Source organism: Schistocerca cancellata, chromosome 1 (genome assembly GCF_023864275.1).
Source record: "Schistocerca cancellata isolate TAMUIC-IGC-003103 chromosome 1, iqSchCanc2.1, whole genome shotgun sequence".
In the NCBI taxonomy this organism is placed as follows: Eukaryota; Metazoa; Arthropoda; class Insecta; order Orthoptera; family Acrididae; genus Schistocerca; species Schistocerca cancellata.
This window is the reverse complement of record NC_064626.1, coordinates 179,218,684-179,240,873: the sequence shown is the minus strand read 5'-3', so window position 1 is coordinate 179,240,873 and position 22,190 is coordinate 179,218,684. Positions and strand designations below refer to the sequence as shown.

The 22,190-nt window shown below is 40.0% G+C and overlaps 1 protein-coding gene across 1 annotated transcript in view; it reads right to left on the bottom strand.

Moving 5' to 3' along the window:
• The window catches only part of LOC126168310 (uncharacterized), a 47,729-nt gene extending 26,814 nt beyond the window's left edge, over positions 1 to 20,915 (bottom strand). The window contains exon 1 of the mRNA XM_049920545.1: positions 20,822 to 20,915. The gene's annotated coding sequence lies outside the window, so the exon portion shown is untranslated. The remainder of the gene's footprint in view (positions 1 to 20,821) is intronic.
• Positions 20,916 to 22,190: the final 1,275 nt, after the last annotated feature.

Below are 22,190 nucleotides of genomic sequence, written 5' to 3'. Positions count from 1 at the left end.
GCAACACAGAAGAGGAAAGAATGGTGTAATGGCTCTGGGCCCCATGTTCCAGATGCACACACCCAAAAAAGTTGCAAGCCTCCTGAGAGGAACACACATCATTCTCTTGCTCCACTTTTCTGCAACATTCTATCTGAATGATGAAATGCACCATAATAGTCACCAAGAAATATTAATGACTGAAACATGAAAAGGATTTTAAGATGTTGAGTTTTTTAGAATAGCAATGATGTGAAGGACAAAAAACTGCCAAATTAACTGTCTGAGAAGCTATAGTTCTAATTTTCACCAACATGCATACCCAAAAACTGGAACATTCTGCTATTATTACTAGCTACTGCTCAGACACTAAATTTACTGTTACTGTATTTACTGAACAGAAAAAATATACTGTATCTTATCCAGAATTAGGGAAGAGTCAATTTTGTAGAGAACCACATAATGCTTATTTGATAAAGAGTGGCATTTCTTCCATTTCCAGTTTTCCAATAGGTTTAACAACAAAATTTTTCTCACCATCCAAAAGTGCTAAATCTGTTATATGTTGAGAGAAAGGTCAAGTACATGTAAAAGAAAAATTAGCAGACGCAAAACTGAGCCATGTGGTACTATGCTTGTGATTTTTTTTTTATTTTTTTTATTTACAAGTCACATTCTGTAGGACCAAATTGATGAGCAAATCTCAAACGTCATGGAACGTGTCAGTACTTGAAATTACAACATAAAAGTAACAACAGATAAAAATAAAATGTTTATGAACCCAAAAAACGTCTAGTCATAAGTTTAAGTAAACGCAATCAACAATACAACAAGAATCAGTTTAATTTTTCAAGGAACTCCTCGACAGAATAGAATGAGTGATCCATGAGGAAACTCTTCAGTTTCGATTTGAAAGAGCGTGGATTACTGCTAAGATTTTTGAACTATAGTGGTAGCTTACTGAAATTGGATGCAGCAGTATACGGCACACCTTTCTGCACAAGAGTTAAGGAAGTCCAATCGAAATGCATGTTTGATTTCTGCCGAGTATTAACTGAATGGAAGCTGCTTATTCTTGGGAATAAGCTAATATTGTTAACAAGAAATAACAGTTAGGAATATATATATTGAGAGGCCAATGTCAAAAAACCCAGACTCATGAACAGGGTTGACAAGAGGTTCATAAACTTACACCACTTACTGCCCGAACCACCTGTCTCTGAGCCTAAAATATCATTTTAGAATGGGAAGAGTTACCCCAAAATAAAATGCCATACAACATAAGCGAATGAAAATAAGCAAAGTACACTAATTTTTGTGTCAAACAATCACTCACTTCAGATATAGTTCGAATAGTAAAAATGTCAGCATTACGTCTTTGAACAAGAGCCTGAACGCGGGCTTTCCATGACAGTTTACTATCTATCTATGTCTTACCACTTGCTAAAATCCTCTCTAGCATTGATTTATTTAAAAATTCTGTTGAACTGTTTGTACTTATTTTTATATCATTAATACCTTAAAATAAAATATCGATATATATCTACAACCAAACAGCCCCAAAATGGCACAAAAACTAACAACTGAAGATACTGTGTTATTTAAGGAATGTAACGTTTTACAAAATGTATATACAGAAATTTCACACTGCGGGATTAAAGTATCTAGCGACAGGAACAGATATCTCTATGTAACTCGGAAGAAAAATTGTTCTCATTATTTAAAACTCCGTTATTTCAAGTACTGGAGATCACTTGTGACGAGAAACTATGGGACAAACAATACATACAATTTTAGAACATCTGAATGAACATGTTGGCATAAATATATTTCCACTAATTACATGCCTGTTGGTGACATTGTTTCATGACTCATGTGCATTTTCTCTTTTCTATGATTAATGCACCAATCTTTTTCAGTTAAGTAAAACTCAGCAGTGATTAAAGCGATTTCATTCTGTATGGTATTGGTACTTATCAAGGGCACTTAAAGAGTTACTAAAGTCCAGCTTGGAATATAAGAAAAAAAGACAGATTGCTACTCACCATAAAGATGACATGCTGAGTTGCAGACAGGCACTTACACATTAGCTTTTGGCCAAAGCCTTCTTCATAAAAGGAGTTGTCCGAGCTGCCGGAGCTGGCAGTCATGTGTGAGAGGTGTGTGCTTGCTTGTGTGAATGAATATACGTGTACGTGCGTGTGTGTTTTGGGGTTGGGGGGGGGGGGACATGCGTGTGCTTTTCTGAAGAAGGCTTTGGCCAAAAGGTAATGTGTAAGAAGTGTCCTTTCATTGTGCCTGTCTGCAACTCAAAATGTCATCTTTATGGTGAGTAGCAGTTTATCTTTCAGTTATATTGTTGAAGTCCAGCTCTGGTACGTTCCCAACAGCAACAATCCCAAGATGTGTAGAAGAACGTAGTGCAGTAGTGGCTTCTTATTTATAAATTCAACTGCCTTTCTGGAAGTAGATGTATTCTCCACAATTAATGTTTTGTCTGCCAGTGATCGATGATGACACTAAATCACCCCATCAGCCCGATTTAGCTAAGAACAGAAACTTACAGTTTTACAGACCCATAAATGCTGACTCCACTACATGACTCAGAGAGTTCACACAGCTAACATAGGAAAAATGTTAACTAAGGCCACAAGTACATAGAAAACTTAAATCTTTCAACAAAAAAATAAATAAATAAATCTTATAGTGCTATAATGAGTTTATCCTTTAGAGTGGGTCAAAACAATTACAGCGCAAACTGAGAGAAACGGTGCCTAAGACAAGAAGATTTCTTGATGCAACTGCATGTTGAGGATGCATTGGCTGGGCCCTCAGCTGTGTTACTCAGTTTGTAGAGGAAAAAGAATCCCACAAATACTTAAAAAATTTCCATATCTATATTTGCAGACCAGTTTCAGAACATTATCCATTCTCAACACTGATAATGTACAAGTAAGAGCCAACCCCCCCCCCCCCCCCCCCCACACACACACACACACATGTCACTGCTCTCTGTACCTGCCGCATGTTGCGGATGATGCTCAGCCTTCAGGCAAAAGCTGTACAGCATGTCACAAATATCAATAGCTATTTATTATTAATGACCTCTCAGACAACAGAAACAATATCATGTTTCACAGATAACACTGTTCTACAAAAAAAAAAAACCTTTTTTTCTATTTCTGATAAAAAATATTGCGATCCTAGCTGCATTTTGAGTGCTGAATTGAAAACTGTTTTTGTTTTTTTTCTGTCAGGGATAGTTTATGAGTAATCACAATTTTATTTCTCTTTTCAGTTTCTGATATAGTGCAGCAAACGTGAGGTGAAATTCGACAAACAAATGCACATCTTTATGATGTTATAAGTTCATCACATTAATGGAGGGTGGGATCTAACATATAACACAGTAACCTTTGTGTATACACTTTGAAGCATTTATTTGACATGAGAACTTCCAGAAAATTGACAAACAATGAGCCACTGCCTTGTAATGCACATCACTTTTTTCTCTTGTATTGTGAATCTTTCTTCTCTCGAATGATATTCCAGCAATAATCTGCTAACATAGAAGGTACCCACTTCCCTTCATCGGGCCTTTCTATGGTAGAAATGTCTTTATGGAATCTTTCCCCATGTTCATCCGATACATCACTACAACTCTCTGTGAAGTAGTCCAGATGAGAGTCCATCATATGTACCTTCAAAGACATATTGCACCCCAAATCCTGATATGCTTTGATCATATCCTTCACCATTGCTTTGTAGTTAGTAGCTCTTCTTCTTCCGAGGAAGTTTTCCGACACCATCTTGAAACAGTCTCATGCGTTTTTTTCTTTATCAGTTAAACATGCTTCAAAATTTGCATCTTTCTGCAGCTCCCTGATTTGTGGGCCCACAAATACACCTTCCTTTATTTTTGCAGCTGAAAGACGGGGGAATTTGGTAGCTAGATATGCAAACCCACAGCCTGTTTGATCCATGGCCTTCACGAATTGTTTCATCAGGCCAAGTTTGATGTGAAGCGGTGGAAGTAGTATATATTCAGGAGCTACCAGACTTTCACGTTGTACATTCTTTTCGCCAACTTTCCATCTTCGCCTAGGCCATTTCTTTTTCACGTAGTGAGAATTTCGGTCTCGACTATCCCACTCGGAAAGAAAACAGGCATACTTTGTGTAGCCTTGTTGCATTCCCAGTACCATAGCAATTACCTTGAAATCTGCACATATTTTCCATTTGTGTTCATTGTATTTTAATGGATTTAGCATCCTTTGTACGAATTCGTAATTCTCTTTTGTCAAACTAGCATAAGCTACTGGAACAGAGGGTATTTTATTTCCGTTATGGAACAAAACACCCTTCAGACTTGTTTTCGATGCATCTATGAAAAGTCTCAACTCCTGTGAAATATAAGTGAAGTTCAGCACGTTCATCAGGCCAGCAACATCATTGCAAAATGTCAGTGCTTCGTCAGTTGAAAAATAAGAAATAAAGGCATGTTCTCTGTGCCTGAACACACTACTTTTAGTACTTTGGTGCAGTAAATTATACTCTTGTAATCTTGAACCAAGCAGCTGCGCCTTTTGTTTACTTAGTCCTAGATCACGTACTAAATCACTTAAATCTGCCTGTGTTAACGAATGTGGCGATGACTCACTTGTGCAGTGATATAAAGAACCATCATCTGTGATTTCTTCAGTACTACTTATTTCACTGTCACTCGGAATTTGACCTCGAGCTCTTGAAGGTACTGGAAGGTTGTCGGAATGTTGCACTGGCATTCTCGCTGAAGGCAGATCTGGGTAAACAATGTGCCTCTTCGACTTTTTGTTTGTAAAACCCTGAATTTTTGTTAGACAGAAATAACAATCAGTAACATGAAGCAGGCAAAAAGGAATACAAACGTCTCAAAAATGAGATCGACAGGAAGTGCAAAATGGCTAAGCAGGGATGGCTAGAGGACAAATGTAAGGATGTAGAGGCTTATCTCACTAGGGGTAAGATAGATACTGCCTACAGGAAAATTAAAGAGACCTTTGGAGATAAGAGAACCACATGTATGAACATCAAGAGCTCAGATGGAAACCCAGTTCTAAGCAAAGAAGGGAAAGCAGAAAGGTGGAAGGAGTATATAGAGGGTCTATACAAGAGCGATGCACTTGAGGACAATATTATGGAAATGGAAGAGGATGTAGATGAAGATGAAATGGGAGATACGATACTGTGTGAAGAGTTTGACAGAGCCCTGAAAGACCTGAGTCGAAACAAGGCCCCCGGACTAGACAACATTCCATTGGAACTACTGACGGCCTTGGGAGAGCCAGTCCTAACAAAACTCTACCACCTGGTGAGCAAGATGTATGAAACAGGCGAAATACCCTCAGACTTCAAGAAGAATATAATAATTCCAATCCCAAAGAAAGCAGGTGTTGACAGATGTGAAAATTACCGAACAATCAGTTTAATAAGCCACAGCTGCAAAGAACTAACACGAATTCTTTACAGACGAATGGAAAAACTAGTAGAAGCTGACCTCGGGGAAGATCAGTTTGGATTCCGTAGAAATACTGGAACACGTGAGGCAATACTGACCCTACGACTTATCTTAGAAGAAAGATTAAATAAAGGCAAACCTACATTTCTAGCATTTGTAGACTTAGAGAAAGCTTTTGATAATGTTGACTGGAATACTCTCTTTCAAATTCTAAAGGTGGCAGGGGTAAAATACAGGGAGCGAAAGGCTATTTACAACTTGTACAGAAACCAGATGGCAGTTATAAGAGTTGAGGGACATGAAAGGGAAGCAGTGGTTGGGAAGGGAGTGAGACAGGGTTGTAGCCTCTCCCCGATGTTATTCAGTCTCTATATTGAGCAAGCAGTAAAGCAAACAAAAGAAAAATTTGGAGTAGGTATTAAAATCCATGGAGAAGAAATAAAAACTTTGAGGTTCGCCGATGACATTGTAATTCTGTCAGAGACAGCAAAGGACTTGGAAGAGCAGTTGAACGGAATGGATGGTGTTTTGAAGGGAGGATATAAGATGAACATCAACAAAAGCAAAACGAGGATAATGGAATGTAGTCGAATTAAGTCGGGTGATGCTGAGGGTATTAGATTAGGAAATGAGACACTTAAAGTAGTAAAGGAGTTTTGCTATTTGGGGAGCAAAATAACTGATGATGGACAAAGTAGAGAGGATATAAAATGTAGACTGGCAATGGCAAGGAAAGCGTTTCTGAAGAAGAGAAGTTTGTTAACATCGAGTATAGATTTAAGTGTCAGGAAGTCATTTCTGAAAGTATTTGTATGGAGTGTAGCCATGTATGGAAGTGAAACATGGACGGTAAATAGTTTGGACAAGAAGAGAATAGAAGCTTTTGAAATGTGGTGCTACAGAAGAATGCTGAAGATTAGATGGGTAGATCACGTAACTAATGAGGAAGTATTGAATAGGATTGGGGAGAAGAGGAGTTTGTGGCACAACTTGACCAGAAGAAGGGATCGGTTGGTAGGACATGTTCTGAGGCATCAAGGGATCACCAATTTAGTATTGGAGGGCAGCGTGGAGGGTAAAAATCATAGGGGGAGACCAAGAGATGAATACACTAAGCAGATTCAGAAGGATGTAGGTTGCAGTAGGTACTGGGAGATGAAAAAGCTTGCACAGGATAGAGTAGCATGGAGAGCTGCATCAAACCAGTCTCAGGACTGAAGACCACAACAACAACAACAACAACAACAACATGGTTCTTAGGCTCCCTCCGTACCATGGGAACAGCAAACAAAGCCACATTCTCTTTACCTTTCCACCACTGAATTAGTTTGCAGTAACATGTAGCACAACAGAAATGTGGTGCCCATTCTTTATCTTGGTCTCCTACCTCTACTCCAAAGTAATGTTTGTATGCTTTCTTTATGACTGAAGAAATTTTCTTCCTATTTCTGGCAAAAGTGAACTTCCCACAGATGTAGCGGAAGTTGTCCGGCTTATATCGACATCCGCGACGTGGCATTTCTGCAAATTTAAAAATACCACTTTGGTAATACACCTGTATTAAATTAATAGTAGGGAACTAGAGGAACGCTGATGTGTAAAAACAAGCAGTCGTTTTACCTTCAGCACCAGGCTCAATCAGTTTACACACAGGAACTAAAAAATTCAACCGTGCTCGGAAATATGACAGTTACTTATCAGCCAAAACACCCACTCATTAAGACTGACACAAATTGCGGCTAACACCACTGTTGTAAATTCGATGCACCTGCCCCTAGGAGGCGAGGAGCTTTACTGCCGAGGCAGCGACCGGCTGTCGCCGTTCGAGTTAATGAAATGTTTCAGGTGGTCTTAATGACATAGGTGTGGTGGGGGATTATCTAATGATGTCTGATTCTTCCCACCTGCTGTTGCACAAGAAATTATCACGTTCTATCACTACTGGATGCGGCAACATACCCGTATTTCTCTATAACGTCTCTGTGTTTGCCATGAACTGTGAATATACATATATATACATATTACATAAAAAGTATCCCTGACAATGATATTTTGTTTACATATTTGAATTTCCCACGGTAAAATGGTCTAGAAGCACATACTTTAATATCAGAAATAGAACCCATGTCGAACAGTGTAATCTGTTTATCTACAATGAAGTACTATCTGATAAGCTGCAAAAATATTCAGGAAGATATTTATAAAATTTTAAATTGGTGCAAAGATTGGCAACATAGTTTAAATCAAGGGCATACACAGTTGTGGAGGGGGAGGCAGTTGCCCCCCCCCCCCCCCCCCCAAAAAAAAAAAAAGGATGAGCTCCAAAAACTGAACTCACATGCTGCCAAGTTACACGGACAAATACATCAATTTAGTTTGAAGTAAAAAAAAAAAGGGAACATGTAATGAACTTAGAATGATTGCTTATGCTCAGGTATTGCAGAAGGCACACTTTGGTTCATTGGTGGGATACCAGGAAAGTGAAATCAGTGTACAAAGGAGACTACTTACAAGATTCTACCTATTCTAGAATATGGTTCAAATGTGTGAGACCCATACCAATTTGCACTGACAAGTGATACTGAATGTATACAAAGAAGGGCACTGGAGAGCACAATGAAAATGCTGAAAACCTGAAGTGAAAGGTCCTTAAAGACAAGATGCTAATTATCTAGCACAATCCTACTTCTGAGGTTTCAAGAACCAGTATTAAGGGACCAATTAAGAATACTCTTCAGCCACTATGTAGTGCTCCAATAGCAACCGCAAAGATGACATTAGCCTAACTACAGTGAGTGCGGAGGCATTTAAACAGTCATTCCATACATAATTGGAACAGATAGAAACCCTAACATGAGGTATAACACCAAATACCATGTCATCCATTTCTCAGTTGTTTGCAAAGCAAATATGCCAATAAGAGGGCTGAATTTAATGCAGAGCTGTAGTTTTAATAAAAACTTGAAGTTACACTACAAGCAGTACTGAAAAATTCTTCATGAGCAAAAATATACACACAGCAATAACTATATGGATCATAATAGGCAAGAAACAAACTGTGTAAGACAAATGACAGTAGCCATGAAGTAGATGCTATTACATTCAAATTACTGTCGATTTCAGTCAATGGATTCTTCCCAACAATAGATGAAAACATGGGGAGAAAAAATGACCACTGACACCAGACTAATGAGATACACTTATACAGACATTGCCTAATCTATCAGAAGAAATCAATTTCGTCAAAACAACTACCAAAGATATTACAACAACCATTAGGTCACTGAAAACTAATAGGCCTTCTATTAAAAATGAAGAAATTCCTCCAGCTGTATTTAAGGTGTCGATTTTATTTTGGCAACTAGTTTCAATGTTGTAACATCATCATCTTCAGGCCCATACACTTGTTGACGTCAGCTGCGAGCGGCTGATACTAGAAGTCAGTGGTGAGATACGAACTTGATCCGTGTGGAAGGTGGTTAGTTACTGGGCTTGGGAGTTTAGCCGCCAACCAAAGTGGATTACGGCCTTGGTCCACAGCTGCTGAGCCAGCCGCCGCTGTATGGTGTGCGTCAGTGATGGGCTGGTGGTGTGCCACCATGACCAGCTGTGTCCCCGTGGAACAGCGAGGGCTGTGGGTCCACCTCCTCTCTCTGCCTGTCCAGCCTCCCAGGGCGTCCCTGCTGTGGTGGTGGTGGTCCTGCCCTCCTTGTAGTTGTTGCCTCCTCCTATGTCTCCTTTGTGGTCCAGCCCCCCTAGTGTCTGCTGCTGAGCCTTCTCATGATGCTGCACTGCCACCAGCATTTTTACTGCCAGCTAGGCTGGTGCTTTTGGATCCTTCAACACCAGCACCCTTGACCAAGCGGCCAGCACAGTTCGTGATGGGTCTTGACACTGAGTGCCCTTGTTGCTGGTTCTCTCTTATGGTACTTTGTGGGGGAGCAGCTCTCGCAGGTGTCTGCAACTGTGCCACTTCCACCCCTATTCACTGGTTCCAACCCAGAATTTCCTTCCGCCTCTGCCTGTGGCATCACTGCAGAGGTCATTGATGTATAATACTTAGATAGAAACCGTGGCACCAGGCAGCTGTCTGTACTCCAAATACTCCACCAAAAGCATCTGGACGGACTGGCCACTTGAGGCCACATGCGGTGGGCCATGTGACTTGTACACACAAGACATCCGCCACGCCGTCTACCGGATCTCTCCTCTTTATAAGTGCAGTGCAGCTGGGACATATTCTCACACTGTGTTCATACTTACTGTCAGCAACTGCTTATATGAATATCTGAATTGTTTCTACATTTGTGCCTGTGTTCACAGCTATTTTTCACTTGTATGTGGAGGAAGAATAAACTTTGGTTCATTGTGGCCATACTGTTGTTTGTCTCTTAACAGTATGATACAGTTTAAAATATTTCTTTTCCTGGAATTAATTTTGATGCGTACCATGCATACGATAAAATTGCCTGAAAAATCAGTGCTGTTAGTTGATCATGAATTATGCTATCAGTCACTACATCTGGGCAATTCCTGCTGGGTTTCCAGAAGTACATTGCAGTTTTCAAGCCTTGAAATAATGTTCTGTGCCACACCTGGCAGTGAACAAATGTCATGCAGTTGGGTACCTGCAGTCCTCTGTGATGAATTCATAGCAGCCTGACTCAGAATTGTTTCAGTACAATGAGGTTAAAATTTTAATTCTTTACTAACCCAAGTTGTTTGAGAAGTTTACTTGCCTACCATGTTATTATTCCTTATTGTCTTACTTAAGTTATTAACTCTCCTGTTCCTACCAATTTTGACACAGGAAAAATAAAAACGAAAAAGGAAGTATGCAAAATGCTTTTGGGAAGCGAACCCATGCTCTCTGCTTCTCAGCCAGATATCTTGTTCACTTTATTTCATTGATCTGTGTTTTACAGATATATAAGTGGAAATTGTAACAGTTTTCTTAAGTGAAGGGTAAAAACTGCTAACATATCCTAATTGATACTGAAACCAAGTCAATGCACTAAAATTTGTCCAACCAGTTGGCTTTTTTTACTCTTCATCAAAACTTAAATAAGGTTGCTGAATGTCAAGTCATGTTCAAGATTGCACAGTTTGTTTTGTTGATTTCAAGGAAAACATGCATTTTCTGAACCCATATACAATGATGAAAAATATTCTGTTTTCAATTATCTACCGGTCCTGTCAGTTCTGAGTCAGTTGTGCATTGTATATTTTAGGGGCAGTCTTCTCAAAAATGGGGGATTTGTTAAGCCACAATATCTTTGGCTTTCCATTTTAGGTTGAACATTAGTGACCAGCTGAATATTAGTCAGATTCGTTGCTCATATCTGAGGTCTTCCCCTTGTAAGACTACCAGGATTGATGAAGAGACCTCTGCAAGATACCACCATTTTGTAGACTAAATGTTGGTTTTTTGTTGTTGTTGTTGTATCTTAACTACATTGCTCCAGAAGATTATGCTACATGACAGTATCAAGTTGTATGCAATCAAAACACAGAGTGATTTCTGAGTCCAAAGGAGTCAGAACAGGATTTTTTGGTATAACTTTTCTATATGATGACTCAACCTCAGTTTATTATCCATCTGGATGCCTAGGAACTACACATGTGGAACCTCATACTTTGTGTGTCAGTTGATCTCTACTTCTAGTACCTGCAAGTTATTTGTGTGTGTTTGGAATTGCATAATATAAGTTTTTGTAATAGGAGGGTGAGTCAAATGAAAACCTTAAATTTGTAATAATAAATCGAAATTTCGCACCGTTATCCTGTAAGTTGGTAAGCATACTACAAACAGCGTGCAGAATGGCCTGTAGGTGGCAGCATAGTGCAGATGCACATGTACCGTTGCACTATCAGTATAAAGATGGCCGACCCACTTGCGACTTGCAACAGGGAAGAACAGCGTTCTGTTATTCGGTTTTTGCATAGTGAAGGTGTGAAACCTATTGAAATTCATCGACGAATGAAGGGTCAGTACGGTGATGCATGTTTGTCGTAGCAGCAAGTCTATGAATGAAGTAGGAAGTTCACAAATGGTGTCACTTCAGTGGAAGATGCTCCTCATCCAGGTCAGGCACAATGAGTTGTGACTCCACAGAACATTGCAGCAGTTGAAGCAAATAGTGAAGGAAAACTGCCGAGTGACACTGAATGACACTGCAGCATGTTTACAGATTAGTCATGGGTCATAACACCACATTGTGCATGATGTGCTCCAGTTTCACAAAGTGTCTGTAAGATGGGTGCCAGACTCCTGAAACAAGAGAACGGCATGTTGATGCTTGTGAAGAACTTCTTCGGCTCTTTGAACGAGAAGGTGATAGCTTCCTTGCGAGAATCGTTACTGGGGACGGAACCTGGGTTCACTTCCACCAACCGGAAACAAAGAGAGCGAGCAAGGAATGGCACCATTCCTCATCACCAAAACCAAAGAAGTTTTGAACAGAACCATCAGCAGGGAAGGTTATGCTGAATCTCTTTTGGGACGAAAAAGGCATCATTTTGGAGCATTACATGCCTAGAGGGACGACTGTCACCAGTGCATCATACACAGATGTCCTAAAAAATCATCTGCGGCCTGTAATCAAATCAAAGCGACGTGGATTGCTGCAAGTAGGTGTCCTTTTGTAACATGACAATGCAAAGCCCCACACTGCCTGTACAACAGTTGCAACAATCACAGACCTGCATTTTGAGTGTCTTCCTCTTCCACCATACTCACCAGACCTTGCCCCAAGTGATTTCCGTACGTTTGGACCACTCAAAGACGCAATGGGAGGAAAGAAGTTCAATTCTGATGAAGAGGCACGCCACGCGGTGCATGAGTGGTTGCACGGCCTACCAAAAGAATTTTTTTCTAAAGGAATTTATGCACTTTGTAAGCACTGGAGGACTTGCATTGAGCGTGGGGGAGATTATGTTGAAGAGTGATACAGCTTTGTACCACTTCTGCACAGTAAATAATATTTAAAAAAAATTTTAAGGTTTTCATTTACTCACCCTTGTATTAAGGGTCAAGATGTTTGTTGCGGATCAGTTGTAAGCCTGTTCCAATAATCTTCTGGCTATACCCTGTTGTGAATGTAATGGGACCTTCTGTCAGAACAGTTGTCATCAGAAAACATGGCTATTTTTGAAGAGTTCTATAAAAATCATTTCTGTAGATCAAGAACAGTAGTAGGCCAAGCATTGAACCTTGTGATAAACCATATTTATGTTTCCTCTCTCTATATTTAGTTTCATTCCTGTGATATCATTTGTTAATGTGACACTCTCACCTATTATTAAGATATGACTTGGAACATGCAAAACAAATGCCTTTGACAACGTAACATCGTAGTTTCCCCAGCATAACTTTATGGGTCTATGTAGAGCTTCCTGAACTGTGCACTGTAGCACCATTGATGCCACAAAAATATTCCAATACCAGACACCTACAACAGTATGCTCTTATTGAATTATTAACTGAGAAGCACTCCCATTAATGTATCTTAAGTTCGCCACTGAATCTAGTCATAGAAAGTGTGGTGAATATAGTAAACTCGGCCCTGTATAAAAAAAAAAAAATAAAAAAAATAAAATAAAAAAATCAGTAACAGAGGGCATAATAGTTATGCAAAGGATCAGAAGCCTTGCACAGAGGCCCATCTGCCCAACCATGCCAAACAAGGTGAACAAACTGAAGCAAAACTGGAACAGCAATTATAGCTGATGTGATCCAGGGGCCCATAATAGGAAACACTTCCACTGTATGTTGCGTCTCAACACCAAAGTGAAAACAAATGAGTTCATCCTGATCAAAAGTAGGATCCAATCCCACTAGAAGCCAGGGCAGAACATCAGCATGTCACGCTTTAGGTTGAAAATGTATTTCATAGTTTAACGAGACAGAAACAAGGCCCAACAATGGAGGTAATTAGGGTCGGTTGGTTGGTTTGAGGTATAAAGGGACCAAACCACAGGGTCATCAGTCCCAGAAATAATTAGGGCTTGTGGTCAGTAATGAGGTGGAACTTAGACCCGTACAAGAACACATTAAATGTTTTGAGGACTTTATACGATAGTAACCACCTTCTTTTCAACCTGGGAGTAGCGCTGCTCAGCGAAGTTGAGCATTTTTGACACATAAGCTATTGGGTGTTGGGTACCACCCTGATACTGATGTGAGAAACGGCCCCGATTCCATACTGAGAAGTGTGTATAGCCAAAACCTATTGGTGGCCTGAATGGAAAGTAGCCAAACATTGCGCTGAATGTAATTTAGATTTCAAAAGCATGAACAAGCACTCACAGGCTAATACCCACTCAAAAATAATGTTCTTGTGGAGCAACTTGTGGAGGGCATGAGCCAATGTGGCTGCACCTGGAATAAATTTATGACAGTAAGCAATTTTACCTAAAAATGTGTGGAGTTCTTTGACATTTGTAAGGCGAGGAGGGCTGTGGCCCTGGCGACATGACAAAGTATCCTAAGCAACCTGAAACCCCCAATACACAATAGCCCATTAATACCAAATTTCGCCGCACTGTCCTAATGGTCATCATATGTCCCACATTGATTTCTGCAGTTATTTCACGTAGTGTTACTTGCCTGTCAACACTGACAATTATACATGAAAGCCAGTGCTCTCAGTCATTAAGTGAAGGCCACTGGGCACTGCATTGTCTGTGGTGAGAGTTAACACCCGAAATTTGGTATTCTCAGCACACTTTTGACACTGCGGATCTCACAATAGTGACTTCCTTAACAATTTCTGATATGTAATGACCCATTTGTCTATTTCCAAAATACCATACTGCGTTCAGAGTCTGTTAATTCTCTTCACATTGGAAACCTTTTCATACGAATCACCCGAGTATAAATGACAGCTCCACCAATGCAAGGCTTTCTTATACCTTGTGTATGTGATATTACCGGCATCTGAATACGTCCATATCACTATCCCATGACTTTTGTCACCTCAGTGTATATATATTTTTATATTATATATATATTAAAAAATATAGCCTATGTCTGTTCAAAAGTTCATTAGAGTATCATGTAAAAATCTGAAGTAAATCAGTCAAGTACTTTTGAGATTTTTGCTAACTATGTTAAACAATGGCTTGTCTTTATATAATGACTAGCAAATGTTCGGTTCATCTCCTCTTCATCTCTCTGACCTGGAGCCTTGTTTATTGTTATTGCAAACAAATCCTCAATTGGGAAATGAATTCATTTAAAGAAAATGGGTAAATTGGTTGGGATCATTAATATAAGGGGTGGAGGAGAGACCTCTCTGGCTGCTGGATGTGTTAGGACAGTAGCTTCAATGACAGTATTTCTTGCAGTTTTTATCTGTAAATGAGAACAACTGCAAAGTTTTGCATGATTCACATTCCATAGTAATATTCGAATAATAAATAGACAAGCCATAAATACAATATTCCTCCTTCTTCTCAACACTGTCTGCAACAAATACAACAAAACAGCATACTGTTGTACATACAATTTTTGAGAAATAATGTATGTGGAAGAAACAATTTGTCTAATGGTTCAAATGCCCTGATATCTGACTTTAAATTGACTGTTAGAAAGAATAGAAAACTGCACAATTTTCACAGCACAGCATTTTCTTTCTAACAGTTGTTTTTAACAAAAAATCTGTACAATTTTGTTTAAAAAACACATAATCCATGTCCATCTGAATGTTAGCAGAGTACGGTGTAACAATTTAAAGTACAACATTCAAAAACTTCTTGAGATTTTTGCTAACGATGTTTCCCCTTTATGTATTAGATATTTGTATTTATATTTATACACAACACGTGTTTAAAAAAATATGCGGCCTATGTCCATCTGAACATTTATTAGGGTATCGTGTAAGAATCTGAAATAAATTGGTCACGAACTAGTCAAGCTTTTTGGTAACAAATTTAAATGACAACTTTTTTTATATAGTAGTAGAGATTCATATGCATTATATACTAAAAATATGTAGTGTACATCTCTCTGAACAGGTTATTAGAGTACTGTGTAAAAATTTGAAGTAAATTGATCGAGAACTTCTGGAGAAATTGGTGAACAGCATGTCTCTTCTTTATAGTATATATGTGTTTGTATACCATATATATTTTTAAAAAATGCTGTGTATGTCAGTCTATATGTTTATTAGGGTACTGTGTAAAAATATGAAGTAATTCCATCAAGAGCATTCCCAATTGTATTGCTTATATACACTTACATATCATATGTTGTTGTTGTGGTCTTCAGTCCTGAGACTGGTTTGATGCAGCTCTCCATGCTACTCTATCCTGTGCAAGCCTCATCATCTCCCAGTACATACTGCAGCCTACATCCTTCTGAATCTGCTTGATGTATTCATCTCTTGGTCTCCCTCTACGATTTTTACCCTCCACGCTGCCCTCCAATACTAAATTGGTGATCCCTTGATGCCTCAGAACATGTCCTACCAACCGATCCCTTCTTCTAGTCAAGTTGTGCCACAAACTTCTCTTCTCCCCAATCCCACGCAACACCTCCTCATTAGTTATGTGATCTACCCAACTAATCTTCAGCATTCTTCTGTAACACCACATTTCGAAAGCTTCTATTCTCTTCTTGTCCAAACTATTTATCGTCCATGTTTCACTTCCATACATGGCCACACTCCATACAAATACTTTCAGAAATGACTTCCTGACACTTAAATCTATATTCGATGTTAACAAATTTCTCTTCTTCAGAAACGCTTTCCTTGCCATTGCCAGTCTACATTTTATATCCTCTCTACTTCGACCATCATCAGTTATTTTGCTCCCCAAATAGCAAAACTCCTTTACTACTTTAAGTGTCTCATTTCCTAATCTAATTACCTCAGCATCACCCGACTTAATTCGACTACATTCCATTATCCTCGTTTTGCTTCTGTTGATGTTCATCTTATATCCTCCTTTCAAAACACTATCCATTCCATTCAACTGCTCTTCCAGGTCCTTTGCTGTCTCTGACAGAATTACAATGTCTTCGGCAAACCTCAAAGTTTTTGAAACTTCCTGGCAGGTTAAAACTGTGTGCCGGAACGAGACTCGAACTCGGGACCTTTGCCTTTCGCGGGCAAGTGCTCTACCGACTGAGCTACCCAAGCACGACTCACGCCCCATCCTCACAGCTTTACTTCTGCCAGTACCTCGTCTCCTACCTTCCAACCCTCAAAGTTTTTATTACTTCTCCATGGATTTTAATACCTATTCCGAATTTTTCTTTTGTTTCCTTTACTGCTTGCTCAATATAAAGATTGAATAACATCGGGGATAGGCTACAACCCTGTCTCACTTCCTTCCCAACCACTGCTTCCCTTTCATGCCCCTCAACTCTTATAACTGCCATCTGGTTTCTGTACAAATTGTAAATAGCCTGTCGCTCCCTGTATTTTACCCCTGCCACCTTCAGAATTTGAAAGAGTGTATTCAAGTCAACATTGTCAAACGCTTTCTCTAAGTCTACAAATGCTAGAAACATAGGTTTGCCATTCCTTAATCTAGATTCTAAGATAAGTCGTAGGGTCAGTATTGCCTCACGTGTTCCAAAATTTCTACAGAATCCAAACTGATCTTCCCCCAGGTCGGCTTCTACTAGTTTTTCCATTCGTCTGTAAAGAATTCGCGTTAGTATTTAGCAGCTGTGGCTTATTAAACTGATTGTTCGGTAATTTTCACATCTGTCAACACCTGCTTTCTTTGGGATTGGAATTATTATATTCTTCTTGAAGTCTGAGGGTATTTCGCTGTCTCATGCATCTTGCTCACCAGCTGGTAGAGTTTCGTCAGGACTGGCTCTCCCAAGGCTGTCAGTAGTTCTAATGGAATGTTGTCTACTCCCGGGGCCTTGTTTCGACTCAGGTCTTTCAGTGCTGTGTCAAACTCTTCACACAGTATCATATCTCCCATTTCATCTTCATCTACATCCTCTTCCATTTCCATAATATTGTCCTCAAGTACATTGCCCTTGTACAGACCCTCTATATACTCCTTCCACCTTTCTGCTTTCCCTTCTTTGCTTAGAACTGGGTTTCCATCTGAGCTCTTGATATTCATATAAGTGGTTCTCCTTTCTCCAATGGTCTCTTTAATTTTCCTGTAGGCAGTATCTATCTTACCCCTAGTGAGATAAGCCTCTACAACCTTACATTTGTCCTCCAGCCATCCCTGCTTAGCCATTTTGCACTTCCTGTCAATCTAATTTTTGAGACGTTTGTATTCCTTTTTGCCTGCTTCATTTACTGCATTTTTATATTTTCTCCTTTCATCAATTAAATTCAATATTTCTTCTGTTACCCAAGGATTTCTGCTAGCCCTTGTCTTTTTACCTACTGCCTTCAGTACTTCATCCCTCAAAGCCACCCATTCTTCTTCAACTGTATTTCTTTCCCCCATTCCTGCCAATTGTTCTCTTATGCTCTCCCTGAAACTCTGTACAACCTCTGGTTTAGTCAGTTTATCCAGGTCCCATCTCCTTAAATTCCCACCTTTTTGCAGTATCTTCAGTTTTAATCTACAGCTCATAACCAATAGATTGTGGTCGGAGTCCACATCTGCCCCTGGAAATGTCTTACAATTTAGAACCTGGTTCCTAAATCTCTGTCTTACCATTACATAATCTATCAGATACCTTTTAGTGTCTCCAGGGTTCTTCCATGTATACAACCTTCTTTCATGATTCTTGAACCAAGTGTTAGCTATGATTAAGTTGTGCTCTGTGCAAAATTCTACCAGGCGGCTTGCTCTTTCATTTCTTAGCCCCAATCCATACTCACCTACTAAGTTTCCTTCTCTCCCTTTTCCTACTACCGAATTCCAGTCACCCATCACTATTAAATTTTCGTCTCCCTTCACTATCTGAATAATTTCTTTGACTTCATCATACATTTCTTCAATTTCTTCGTCGTCTGCAGAGCTAGTTGGCATATAAACTTGTTCTACTGTGGTAGGCGTGGGCTTCGTGTCTATCTTGGCCACAATAATGCATTCACTATGCTGTTTGTAATAGCTTACCCGCACTCCTATTATCCTATTCATTATTAAAGCTACTACTGCATTACCGCTATTTGATTTTGTATTTATGATCCTGTATTCACCTGATCAAAAGTCTTGTTCCTCCTGCCACCAAACTTCACTAATTCCCACTATATCTAACTTTAACCTATCCATTTCCCTTTCTAAATTTTCTAACCTACCTGCCCGATTAAGGGATCTGACATTCCATGCTCCGATCCGTAGAACGCCATTTTTCTTTCTCCTGATAACGACGTCCTTGAGTAGTCCCCGCCCGGAGATCCGAATGGGGGACTATTTTACCTCCGGAATATTTTACCCAAGAGGACATCATCATCATTTAACCATACAGTAAAGCTGCATGCCCTCGGGAAAAATTACGGCTGCAGTTTCCCCTTGCTTTCAGCTGTTTGCAGTACCAGCACAGCAAGGCCGTTTTGGTTAGTGTTACAAGGCCAGATCAGTCAATCATCCAGACTGTTGCCCCTGCAACTACTGAAAAGGCTGCTGCCCCTCTTCAGGAACCATACGTTTGTCTGGCCTCTCAACAGATACCCCTCCGTTGTGGTTGCACCTACGGTACAGCTATCTGTATCGCTGAGGCACGCAAGCCTCCCCACCAACAGCAAGGTCCATGGTTCACGGGGGGAGGACATATCATATATATTTAAACAATACGTAGCCTATGTCCGTCCAAAGATTTACAGTACCAGGCAATAACCTGAAGTAAATCAGTCAACAAATCCTTGAGATTTTTGATAACTAAGCAGCTGGTTCAGACTCAGCTTGTGTAGGTAGAATATTTCAGATCGTAATTTACCTGACATAGCAGTACAGCCAATGTGGGTCAATGCAAGGATTAATATCATTAAGTTGTTTACTTCTTACTAATTAAAGACATATTTTTGCACCTCAACTGAAATAAACCAGAACTGAAATATGTGTTCCTGAAAGAGTTACATGATTTTATTCAGTGGTGTTAATTATAAAATCAGACGTGTTGATATCCCATACATTGTCAATGATGGGCACAGTTTGGTATAGTAATTTTTTATATTTAATTCTGATAACATAGTGAAGACATTCTTATGACAGTTTCATTAACTTGCTGATTAGCAAACAGACAGTGCAGTTTTCAGGTTTCCATTATTTTTTAGTCACAAATATGAGAAAAACTTGTCATGACAACAAATATGAGAAAAACTTGTCATGACAAAGTTTTATGGCAAGAGCAATGGTGCTATGGCCATGGTTTACTGAACGTCATTTCTGTATTATGCACAAGTTGTCATGGTGGTAAGTTGCAGAGACTTCATCACTATTTCAAGAAACAATGGCTTGCAAAACTTGTGAAATTTTTTTCATGAACTTCCAATTTTGCAAAGGGTGACCCTTGTGAAAATGTCTTTCATGCTTACACAAAGTTACAGATGGACCTGGAACTTGGTAAAAGTTAATGCTGGTCCCTTACATATATTTGCACACACTTCATCAAAACTAAAGACGTACGAGTTGGGAGAATCTTGACTATTGGGTCACATGCCATTGAATAACAATATAGTGGTCAAAGAAGTTGGTATAAACAACAGTTGAGTAGTATACGAAGAGGTGCAGTAGTTCTTGTAATTTCTGGTGTGAGCAGATTACAATTAGTCACAATGTATTGTTTGTATAATTTACTGGCATCCACTGGAGTGGATACTTCTAGCTACTAATTCATTACTTCACTTGCTCCACATCGCTGAAGACTCTCCATCAGAAGATTTACAAAACATTACATGTGAAAAGTGAATTAACAAAACAAATAGAAATGTTGTTATCACATAACAGCTGCAGCAGAAATGATGCCGTGCTAAATATCCTCCCCACTGGCAAAGCAATTTAAAAAACAAAACCACTAAGAAGGTACATCAATAGAAAACATGTCTAAAATAACCGATAATTCTTCAGCCAAATTTTAACACACACATATAATTTTTGCTGATCTGTAGTGCCGCATGAGGTCCAGGTACAGGTTAGGTTGAAAGGCAACAATTTGGTTGTGGGCTGACGAAGCTAATGCACGTGAAAGCATAAAATCTGATTGTGGTAGGAAAAAGACTGGTAGAAATGCCTATGTTTACGTCCGCGCCTTACTGAAAAATTTAGTAGGGTCCAAGATAAAAAAGTCACTTCTAATTACATATTCACTTCACTACTCCCAATATGTACAGCAGGGCTTTTTTTTTTTTTTTTTTTCGGAAAGCTATCTACAATGCGGTGAGAATTCTTCACGCTGTTGCGACCGCTACTCACATTGACTGCTGTGTCTTTACACGTTAGTTCCGTTCGCGCCATCCATAAATACAGATATCGAGATATGTAATGTGTCGCGAATTCAGTGACTGCACGACAACAAATGAATGGCGTAAACCGCCAAGTTTGAATCCGCCGCTTGGAGAACCGAATAATGTTGTTGCCTACTCCTCGAAGTTATAACTTTTGTTTTTAAGTTTATTCTGTTCCTTGGTTACTGTTTTGTTGTTTATAAGTTACATATAGCAACTGTGCTTCTTTTTCTGTAATATCAAGTAATAAACCGTTCAAGTATATTCTCAGTGCGTGTTTGAATATTTAATAAGTGCGACACGACGAAAATATACCTGTCAGTGGTAACCCCGACGTGATCCGCGCCGAGAAAACCGGTCCCGCGACGAAACTGATTACAGAATGGAATTGCCTGCAGTATCGAGACTGGCTGTTCGCCTCCCACCGTTTTGGTCACATAATACAGTTCTATGGTTCGTTCAGGTTGAGGCCAGCTTTTGCTATGCCGGAATTACAGCGGATACGACTAAGTTTGCATTAATAGTGAGTCAGCTCGAGCAACGATACACTTCCGAAGTGAAGATATAATCACGGCACCACCGACGGAGAATGCAAACGAAAGATTAAAGGCTGAGTTTATTCGCAGAGTTGCAGCATCGTAGGAAGACCGTATAAGACAAGTGCTGACTCTCGAAGATATAGGCGACAGAAAACCGTCTCAGTACCTGCGTCACCTCCGCAGCAAGGTGGACATCGGAACAGTGCCCAACAATCTTGTGCGTACGCTATGCACTGGACTCGCATTCGGGAGGACGACGGTTCAATCCCGTCTCCGGCCATCCTGATTTAGGTTTTCCGTGATTTCCCTAAATCGCTTCAGGCAAATGCCGGGATGGTTCCTTTGAAAGGGCACGGCCGATTTCCTTCCCCATCCTTCCCTCACCCGAGCTTGCGCTCCGTCTCTAATGACCTCGTTGTCGATGGGACGTTAAACACTAATCTCCTCCTCCTCCCTCCGTACGCTATGGAGCAGCTGTCTGCCGCCGCAGGTAAAGGCGATTGTCGCATCGCAGACAGAGATGTTCCTGGACACTTGCGGAACCGGCCGACAGCATCCAAGATGCCATCGCTCCGAACCAACAGGTTAGTGCTGTGACAATGTCTGGTGGAGGCACGTCCGTGGCCCTTCCTGTTTCACGTGCAGACTACGACGCTCTGTCCGCCAAAGTTGATGCTCTGAGCCCACATATTGGCACACTGTTGTCACAAGAAGGTCCTAGTCGCTACAGAGGACGTAGCTGCAAACGATCTAGGAGCCATTCCTCGACTCAGTCTGTTTCAGATGCTGATCCGACCA